The 11,199-nt window shown below is 40.1% G+C and overlaps 1 pseudogene; it reads right to left on the bottom strand.

The window, feature by feature from the left end:
- Nucleotides 1–6,211: 6,211 nt before the first annotated feature.
- LOC108514600 (CTD small phosphatase-like protein 2 pseudogene) lies at nucleotides 6,212–7,795 on the bottom strand (annotated as a pseudogene).
- Nucleotides 7,796–11,199: the final 3,404 nt, after the last annotated feature.

The following is an 11,199-nucleotide window of genomic DNA, read 5'->3' as shown; positions in this document are numbered from 1 at the left end:
TGAAAAAGAACAAAAGGTTTAAATTATTTGATTATTGCAGCTTTATAGTAAGTTCTGAAGAAAATTTAGTATTAAAGAAGATTTAAAAAAGATCAGTGTAACAGAATGTAGAGTGCACACATAGTCCCACACACATATAGTATTAATTTTCAACAAAGTGCCAAGTTAATTCATTGAGGAAAAATATTCTTTTAAAGAAATTATGCTGAAAAAATGGATATCTGTATTTTTAAAATACTCTTGATCCTTACCTTACACCATATAAAATTTACTTGAAATGTGTCATGTATCTATTTCTTTAATTTTTTAACTACTTTTTTAAAAAATGTGGGTGTATAGTAGATAAATATATTTATGGTGTACATGAGCTGCTTTGATCCAAGCATGTCATGTGAAATAAGCACATCATGGAGAATGGGTATCCATCCCCTCAAGCATTTATTCTTTGAGTTACAAACAATTTAATTACATTATTTAAGTTATTTAAAAATATACAATTATTATTGACTATATTCACCCTGTTTTGCTATCAAATAGTAGGTCTTATTCACTCTTTTATTGTTTTGTACCCATTAGCCATCCCATCTCCCCACAATGCCTACCCAAACTCTAGTAATTATCTTTGTACTCTCTGTCTTCATGAGTTCAATTGATTTAAGTTTTAGATCCTACAAATAAGTAAGAACATGCAGTGTTTTGCCTTTCTGTGCCTTGCTTCTTTCACTTAACATGACGAACTCCAGTTTCATCCATGTTGTTGCAAATGACTGGATCTAATTCTCTTTATGGCTGAATATTACCTCATTGTGTATATGTACCACATTTTCTTTAGCCATTAATCTGCTGATGAACACTTAGGTTACTTACAAATCTTGGGTATTGTAAACAGTGATGCAACAAATATGGGAGTGCAGATCTCTCTTCAGTATAGTGATTTCCTTTCTTTGGGGTATATATCCAGCAGTAGGATTGCTGGATTTATAGTAGCTCAATTTTTACTTTCTTGAAGAGCCTCCAAACTGTTCTCCACAGTGGTTGTACTGATTTTCATTCCCACTAACAGTGTACAAGGGTTCCCTTTTCTCCACATCCTCGCCAGCATTTGTCATTGCCTGCCTTTTGGATATAAGCCATTTGAACTGGGGTGAGATGATATCTCATTGTAGTTTTGATTTGTGTTTCTCTTATGATCAATGATGTTGAGCACCTTTCACCTTTTCATATGTCTGTTTGCCATTGTATGTCTTCTTTTTAAGAAATGTCTATTCAAATCTTCTGTGAATTTTTTACCAGATTATTAGACTTTTTTCCTATAGGGCTGTCTGAGCTCCTTATATAATTATTAATCCCTTGTCAGAGGGGTAGTTTGCAAATATCTTCTCTCATTCTGTGTTTTTTTTTTTTTTCACTTTGTTGATTGTTTCCTTTATTGTACTGTACTTTTTTAACTTCATGTGATCCCATCTGTCCATTTTGTGCATTGGCTGCCTGTACTTGTGGAGTATTGCTTAAGAAATCTTCGCCCAGACCAATATCCTGGAGATTTTCCCCAATGTTTTCTTGTAGTAGTTTCATAGTTTGAGCTCTCAGATTTAAGTGTTTAATCCATTTCGTTTTGATTTTTGTATATGGCAAAAGATGGGGGTCAAGTTTCATTCTTCTGCATATAAATATTGTTTTCTCAGCACCATTTATTGAAGGGACTGTCTTTTCTCCAGTGTATATTCTTGTCACCTTTGTCAAAAATGAGTTCACTATGTGTGTGGATTTGTTTCCAAGTTCAGTGTTCTGTTCCATTGGACTTTGTGTCTGTTTTTATGCCAGCATCATGCTGTTTTGGTTGCTATAGCTCTGTAGCATAAAGTGAAGTCAGGTAATGTGATTCCTCCAGTTTTGTTCTTTTTGCTCAGGATAGCTTTGGCTATTCTGGATCTTTTGTGGTTCCATATAAATTTTAGGATTTTTTTTTTTCTGTTTCTATGAAGAATATCATTGATATTTTGATAAGAATTCCATTGAATGTGTAGATTGATTGCTTTGGGTAATATGGACATTTTAACAATATTGATTCTTCCAACCCATGAACATGAAATATTTTCCATTTAGGGGTGTCCTCTTCAAATGACTTCATCAGTGTTTTATATTTTCATTATAGAAATCTTTCACTTCTTTGGTTAATTCCTAAGTATTTAATTTTACATGTGGCTATTGTAAATGGAATTACTTTTTTTTATTTCTTTTCCCACTGTTCACTGTTGGCATATAGAAATGCTGATTTTTTTTTTTAATTTCCAACTTTTATTTTAAGTTCAAGGGTACATGCGCAGGATGTACCCTTGATGGGATGATGATTTGCTGCATACATCATCCCATCACCAGGGTATGAAGTCCAGCATCAATTAGCTATTCTTCCTGATGCTCTCCCTCTCTCCATTGCCTCCCCAACCCCCGATAGGCCCCAGTGTGTGTTGTTCCCCTGCATGTATCCATGTGTTCTCATCATTTAGCTCTCACTTGTGAGAACATGTGGTATTCGGTTTTCTGTTCCTGAGTTAGTTTGCTAAGGATAACGGTCTTCAGCTCCATCCATGTCTTCATAAAGGACATAATCTCATTTATTTTTATCACTGCACAGTATTCCATGGTGGATATGTTCCCCTTTTTCTTTATTCAGTCTCTCATTGGTGGGCATTTAGGTTGATTCCATGTCTTTGCTATTGTGAATAGCGCTGCAATGAACACCCAAGTGCATGGGTCTTTATAATAGAACAATTTATACTCTTTTGGGTATATACGCAGTAATGGGATTGCTGGGTTGAATGGTATTTCTGCCTCTAGATCTTTAAGGAATCACCACACTGTCTTCCACAATGGTTGAACTAATTTAAACTCACACCAACAGTGTAAAAGCATTCCTGTGAATGGGATTGCATTCCTGATTTGGCGCTCAGCTTGACTGTTGTTGGTGTATAGGAATGCTAGCTATTTTTGTACATTGATTTTGTATCCTGAGGCTTTTCTGAAGTTGTTTATCAGCTTAAATAGCTTTTGTGGCAAGACTATGGGGTTTTCTAGATATAGGACCATGTCTTCTGTAAACAGGGATAGTTTGACTTCCTTTCTTCTTATTTGAATGCCTTTTCTTGCTCTTGCCTGATTGCCTGGCCAGAACCTCCAATACTATGTCGAATACAAGTGGTGAGAGAGGGCAACCTTGTCTTGTGCCAGTTTTCAAGGGAAATGCTTCCAGCTTCTTCCCCTTCAGTATGATATTGGCTGTGGGTTTGTCACATATGGCTCTTATTATTTTGAGGTATGTTCCTTCAATACCTAGTTTATTGTGAGTTTTTAACAGAAAAGATATTGAATTTTATCAAACACCTGTTCTGTGTCTATTGATACAATCATGTAGTTTTTGTCTTCGGTTCTGTTTATGTAACAAATCACATTTATTGATTTATGTATACTGAACTAGTCTTGCATCCTGGGGATGAAGGTTACTTGATCATGGTGGATAAACTTTTTGATGTGCTGCTGGATTCAGTCTGCCAGTATTTTGTTGAGGATTTATGTAACAATGTTCATCAAAATATTGGCCTGAAGGTTTTGTTGTTGTTGTTGTATCTCTGCCAGGTTTTGGTATGAGGATGATGCTGGCCTCATAGAATGAGTAAGGGAGGAGTCTCTCCTTTTCAATTTTTTGGAACAGAAATTTTCAGTAGGAATGGTAACAGCTCTTCTTTGTACCTTTGGTAGAATTCAACTGGAAATCCGTCTGGTCCTGGTCTTTTTTTGGTTCATAGGCTATTTTTTACTGCATCAATTTCAGAACTCACTATTGGTCTATTCAGGGATTTAGTTTCTTCTTGGTTCAGTCTTGGGAGGGTGATATGGTTTGGCTCTGTGTCTCATCCAAATCTCATCTTAAATTGTAATCCCCATGTGTCAGAGGAGGGACCTGGTGGGAGGTAATTGGAACATAGGAACAGATTTTCCTCATGGTATCCTCACGATAGTAAGCGAATTTTCATGAAATCCGATGGTTTTATAAGGGGCTCTTCCCCCTTCTCTCTCTCTCCTGCCTCCATGTAAGACATGCCTTGCTTCCCCTTTGCCTTCTGCCATGATTGTAAGTTTCCTGGGGCCTCCTCAGCCATGCAGAACTGTGAGTCAATTAAACCATTTTTCTATGTAAATTACCCAGTCTCCGGTAGTTCTTCATAGCAGTGTGAAAATTGACTTCTACAGAAAATTGGTACCAAGAGAAGTGGGGTACTGCTATAAAGATTCCTGAAAATGTGGAAGTGACTTTGGAAGTGGGTAACAGGCAGAGGTTGGAACAATTTGGGGGGCTCAGAAGAAGACAGGAATATGTGGGAAAGTTTGGAACTTCCTAGAGACTTGAATGATTGTGACCAAAATGCTGATAGTGATATGGACAGTGAAGCCAAGGCTGAGGTGGTCTCAGATGGAGATGAGAAACTTGTTGGGAACTGCAGTAAAGGTCTCTCTTGTTATGCTTTAGCAAAGAGACTGGTCGTATTTTGCCCCAGTCCTAGAGATCTATGGAACTTTGAACTTGAGAGAGATAATTTAGGATATCTGGCAGAAGAAATTTCTAAGAAGCAAAGTGTTCAAGATGTGGTTTGGCTGTTCCTAACAGCATATAGTAATATGTTTTCACAAACAGATGACATGAAACTGGAAGTTAGGTTTAAAAGGGAATCAGAACATAAAAGTTTGGACAATTTGCAGCCTGACTATGCTGTAGAAAAGAAAACCAAAACCAATTTTCTGGGGAAAAATTCAAGCCAGAAGCAGAAATTTGCATAAGCAACAAAGAGCTGTGAGAAGCTGTTAATAGCCAAGCTGTTAATAGAAGCTGTTAATAGCCAAGACAATGGGGAAAATGTCTCCAGGGCATTCCTGAGATTTTTGCAGCAACCCCTCCCAACACAGGCCCAGAGGCCTAGGAGAAAAAGATGGTTTCCTGGGCCAAGCCTGGGTCCTGGCTTCTCTCTGTAGCCTCAGGACTTGGTGCCCTGCATCCCAACCACTTCAGCTTGGGCCATTGCTTCAGAGGGTGTAAGCCTGTATAGTTCGTTTTCATGCTGCTGGTAAAGACATACCCAAGACTGAGCAATTTACAAAAGAAAGAGGTTTATTGGATGTACACATGACTGGGGAGGCCTCTCAATCATGGTGGAAGGTGAAAGGCATGCCTCACATGGCAGCAGACAAGAGAACAGAGTTTGTGCCGAGATATTCCCCCTTTTAAAAACTGTCAGATCTCATGAGATTTATTCATTATCATGAGAACACGTAGGAAAGACCTGCCCCCATGATTCAATTACCTCCCACTGGGTCCCTCCTACAACCCATGAGAATTCAAGATCCATGGGTCTTGAATTTCATAGGCATGTGTTCTCACTGCTCAACTCCCACTTATGAGTGAGAACATTCAGTGTTTGCTAAACCATTTTCTGTTCCTTTGTTAGTTTGCTGAGGATGATGGCTTCCAGCTTCATCTATGGCCCTGCAAAGGACATGAACTCGGTTTTTTAATGGCTGCATAGTATTCCATGATGTATATGTACCACATTTTCTTTATCCAGTCTATCATTGATGGGCATTTGGGTTGGTTCCAAGTCTTTGATATTGTAAATAATGCCTCAACTAAAAAGAATACATAATGAAAGTCTAATCTAATACAGGTCAAAAATGTAAAAAGTTCATGAACCTTAACAGGAAAAATTAAACAACTTTTGCTGGCCATTCCTGTTGAAATGAGAACCATAAAGTACAGAAAAGTGGTACAAACCACCTAGAAACCAAAACAGAGAGAAAATAAAGAGTCAATTTTCATCTCTGTATTATCATGAAAATCCTGTGTGACTACATGCTCCAAACTTCTGGTGGCAGAACAGAGTTCCTTTATAACTGCAGATGTCCTGTACATTAAAAAACATTTCACAGGAATTGCACTAGTTCTAGAGACCTTTTCTGTTTTGCCTACCTACTGTATGTATGCCAATCAAAGATAGATAAAGCCTCTTTTCTGTAACCCCTGATTATTATTGGGCATCAAAGGTAAGAAAAGCAAGATGGGGTACAAAAATGCAAAATTTCAACAGTAATGACAATCTTTTTCTCTTAGTTCAAAAGGGTCCTGCAATCTCTCCCCTTTTAGTGATTTGACAAGTCTTTGTACTTAATCTTGGGTCAGCAAATCATGCAAGTGAAATCTGTCTCTGATATGTGGTTGAATACCTTCACTCAGTTCTACAAGCTTCTCCAGGAATGAAATCAATTTTAGGAGTTCACTGTCATCTTTATCCATAAACCAACTTTCTATAGGGGGTTCCATTAGAAAGCTTGTATGCAAAGGTTTGTGGTGGGTTGTCAATTATTACAGTTTTTGAAAGATCTCTTCCAAGAATATTTAAGTTCTTTATATGATTTCCTTGTACACAAACACAATGTTCACAGAAAAAATGGTGCCTGACCAATTGCTTTTTAGGGTCTACTATGTTCAGTAACGTGCCTGCACACACCTTCTTAGAAGCAGTAAAAAGAATAATATCATACATCTGAGAAATTCATTCCAGGAATTCCCTGAAAAATGTATTAATATCACATAAACCTGATAAATGACATCTTGGAAAAGGACTGGAAAAGTAAGTGCTGCATCTTCTACCTCATTTAGACTACAGTGCACTACTATTTCATCCAAGTCTAAATCTAGGGAGAATTTTGGTGTGCTTCTTGTTTTCAATGAAGAACAGATTTCCTATTTAGTTGTTCTTCTGTCAGTGGTAGGACATGTTTGATGAAATAATAGGGGTCAAATACTTCCAAGCCTTCTTCATAGGTGGCCTCTGCGTGGGCTGATGAATAACCACTATCTGGTCCTATAACGGGTGGGATATCACGATTAACTCTTTATTCTGCTTCTTCTAAACCACTGCGGGGTTTTTTTGTTGTTGTTGCTTGTATTTTTTAAAGTATACTTTAAGTTCTGGAATACATGTACAGAACGTGCAGGTTTGTTACATAGGTATACATGTGCCATGGTGGTTTGTGGCACCCATCAACCCATCATCTACATCAGGTATTCCTCCTAATGCTATCCCTCTCCTAGCCCCCCACCCCGTGACAGGCCCTGGTGTGTGATGTTTCCCTCCCTGTGTCCGTGTTCTCATTGTTCAACTTCCACTTATTAGTGAGAACATGCAGTGTTTGCTAAACCATTATTTATTGCTGGTCTCACCTGAACTGCTTGATTTGAGTAAGCTGCTCCATTAATTGATGTAGTAGAACTGGTAGTGAGCTCATCCACCCGTTCCATATCAAGTTGTTTTACTATTTCTTCAGCTCCAACAAAGTAGTCCTTGGAGGACTGCCAAAGGAAGGATTATTTTCTAATTTTCCGTTTTATATGTTGATTTGTCATTTCATAACTACCAACTTCTCCATTTACTTGACTTTTCTGTCTTACTCGAGGTATCTATATGTTAGGTTTCTCTCCTGCTCTTGGTGTTGACGTGATCAAATTATTACCTATATCACGTTCAATTCTACTCCATTGTGAAGGATTTTCTCTCACTTCCTTAGATGTGCTTCCTTTAATGAATTTTTTAATTGAATACAACAAGCCAGTTTCATTCTTCGGTGGTTTTTCTCCTCCTGAAGGCAGGGGATCATCATCCTATGAATATTTCCTCTTTGCTCTGGCAGTGAGTTGTGTTTGGATTTGCTTTGACTGTTGAGAAGCTTTCCATGTTATCAGCCTCATCTTTTATGGGTGCCGCATATAAAACTGTGATGACAGAGAAATGTCCTCAGGCTCCTGTAATGGTCCCAATTGGACAATACATGGTGTCTTTCCCACTTACCCTGTAGCAGCAACAGAACCAGCTCCTTCAGTCAGTTGCCATTTCTGGCCTACTTGAAAGTGATCTTATTTCTCTTTTGCTTATGAAGCTTAGTTTGGATGGATATGAAATTCTGGGTTGGAAATTCTTTTCTTTAACAATGTTGAATATTGGCCCCCAATCTCTTCTGGCATGTAAGATTTCTGCTGAGAGGTCTGCTGTTAGTCTGATGGGCTTCCCTTTGTAGGTGACATGGCCTTTCTCTCTGGCTGCCCTTAACATTTTTGTTTCATTTTGACCTTGGAGAATCTGATGACTATGCCTTTTGGGAATAATATTCTTATGGGGTATCTTACTGGGGTTCTCTTCATTTTTCTGAATTTTAATGTTGGCCTGTCTATCTAGGTTGGGGAAGTTCTCCTGGACGATATTTTAAAATGTGTTTTCCAAATTGGTTCAACTCTCCCTGTTTCTTTCAGGTACCCCAGTGAGTCATAGATTTGGTCTCTTTACATAATCCCATATTTCTTGGATGTTTTGTTCATTCCTTTTTATTCTTTTTTCTCTATTCTTGTCTTATTTCAGAAAGACAGCCTTCAAGCTCTGAGATTCTTTCTTCCGCTTCATCTATTCTGTGATCAATACTTGTGATTGCATTGTGAAGTTCTTGTAATATGCTTTACAGCTCTATCAGGCCAGTTACATTCTTCTCTATACTGGCAATTTGGGCTGTCCACTCCTGCTCTGCTTTATCATGATTCTTAGGTTATTTGCATTGAGTTAAAATGTGCTCCTTTAGCTCAGTGAACATCATCTTTATCCACATTCTGAAGACTAATTCTGTCACTTCAGTTACCTCAGCCTCAGTCCATTTCTGAACCCTTGCTAGAGAGGTGTTGTGGTCATTTGGAGTAAAGAGGCACTAGGGCTTTTTGAGTTTTCAGCATTTCTGTGCTGACTCTTTCTCATCTTTCTGGGTTTATCTACCTTAGATCATTGAGACTGCTGACCTTTGGATGGGGTTTCTGTATTTTTTATTGTTGTTATTGTTGTTGTTTGTTTTTCTTTTAACAGTTAAGCTACACTTCCCCGTAGAGCTACTGCAGTTTGCTGGGAGTCCATTCCAGACCCTAGTCACCGCGGTTTTTCCAGTACCTGAAGGTATCACCAGTGAAGGCTACAGAACAGCCAAAATTGTAGCCTGTCCCTTTTTCTGGAAGCTCTGTCCCAGGGGGGTACTGACTTGTTTCCAGCCTGAACATGCCTATAGGAGGTGGCTGAAGACTCCAGTTGGGAGGTCTCAACCAGTCAGGAGGAATGAGATTAGGGACCCACTTAAAGGAGCAATCTGGCTGCATATTGATAGAGCAGCTGTGCCGTGTTGAGGATCCCTTCAGTTCCCAATCAGTTTGGACTCTCCAAGGCCCTCATGCTGGACTGGCTGACATGCCCATCAGCAAAGATGGCCACCTGCCCCACCCCCAGGCACCCTGTCCCAAGGAAAAATTAGAACTCTGTCAGCCATAGAACACAGGCAGGGGTGGACAGAGGCCCAGACTGGGAGGACCCACCCCACGAGGAGTGGCTTGAGGTCCCATTTGAAGAAACAGTCTGGCCACACCTCGTCAAAACAGCCATGCCATGCTGGGAAGCCACATCTGCCCCATCAGCTTGGACTTTCAAAACCCCACAGGATTGAACAGTTGAGTCATCTAAACAACCAAGATGGCAGCCTGCCACTCCCTCTTGGCACTCCTTCCCAGGGAGAGATCAGAGCTCTGTTCATAGAATATGGGTGGGCAGGGGTGGCTGGAAGCCCCAGCTGGGAGGTCCTGCCCAATGAGGAGGAATAGAATGAGGTCCCACCTAAAGAAGCAGTCTGGCCATGCCTCAATAAGATAGCCATGCCATGCTAGGGAATCACCTCTGTACTGGTCAGCTTGGACTCTCCAAAGCCTACAGGCTGGGACTGCAGAGTTATCCAAACAACCAAAGTGGTGGCTCACCCCTACCCCTAGGAACTCCATTCCAGGGAGAGATCAGAGCTCTGTCCATAGACAGCTGGGAGGTCCCAGTGAGTGAGGCAGAATGGATCAGGGTTCCAGTTAACAAAGCAGTCTGGCCACATTCTGGAAAAGCAGGTGTTCTGCACTGGGAGCAGGGAACCTTCCTTGTCCAAACCATTTGGAGTGTCCAAAGCCCACAGACGGGAACAGCTGAGTTGACCAAACAGAGAAGACGGTGGCCTGCCCATCCCCACAGGGGCTTCATCTTGTCTCAGGCAGACTCCACCCTGTTGCTGGTGACTGGATAGAATTCTAAGCCAGTGGGTCTTATCTTGCGAAGTACCATGGAAGTGGGGCCCATAGACCCTGGATTCAGCCTTCTTCCTAGGGATATGTATGAACCTCTCACCTTCCTGGGGATCCTGGGTGTGCAGTATGTAAAGCTCCTGGGTCTCTGTGCATGTCTGAGCAGATGCTCTGCTGAGACTCCACACAGATCTTTGTGTTGAACCCAAGGCTCTGGTTGTGTGGACTCACAAGGGGATCTCCTGATCCAAGGGTTGCAAAGATCTGTAGGAGAAGCTTGGTTTCCCAGGGTCATACATTCACTCACTGCTTCCCTTGGCTCCATGTCACTCCTAGGTGGGCCATCACCACACCCTGCTTTTCTTTATTCCCCTTGGGTCAAGTTGTTTTCCTGATCAGTCCCAATGGGAATAACTGGATATTTCAGTTGATGGTGCTAATTCACTCTCCCTTTTAGTTCTTCTCCGTGAATGCCATGCACCACAGATGCTTCTACTTGGCCATCTTAACGAACCAGTGCTAGTAATTTTTGTGTGTTGATTTTATATCCTGCAACTTTACTGAATTTGCTTATCAGTTCTGAGTTTTCTTGTGGAGTCTTTAGGTTTTTCCAAGTATAAAATCATATCATCTACAAACAAAAATAATTTGACTTCTTTCTTTCCAATGTGAATGCCCTTTCTATCTATCTCTTGTCTGATTGCTCTATCTAGGGCTTCTAGTACTACGTTGAATAACAGTGGTGACAGTGGGCATCCTTGTCCTGTTCTCAATCTTGGAGGAAAGTTTTTCAGTTTTTCCCTATTCAGTATGCTACTAGCTATGGGTCTGTCATATATGGCTTTTATTATGTTGAGGTATGCTCCTTCTATCCCCAGGTTTTTTAGTGTTTTTATCATTAAGGGATGTTGAATTTTACCAATGCTGTTCCAGCATCAATTGAAATGATCATATGGTTTCTATCCTTCATTCTGTTGATATGATGTATTACATCGATTGATTTCAGTATGTTG

The sequence above is a fragment of the Rhinopithecus bieti genome, unplaced genomic scaffold (genome assembly GCF_001698545.2).
Source record: "Rhinopithecus bieti isolate Rb0 unplaced genomic scaffold, ASM169854v2 scaffold_34332, whole genome shotgun sequence".
Classification (NCBI taxonomy): Eukaryota; Metazoa; Chordata; class Mammalia; order Primates; family Cercopithecidae; genus Rhinopithecus; species Rhinopithecus bieti.
The sequence above is the reverse complement of the archived record's forward strand: the minus strand, read 5'-3'. Positions and strand labels throughout refer to the sequence as shown.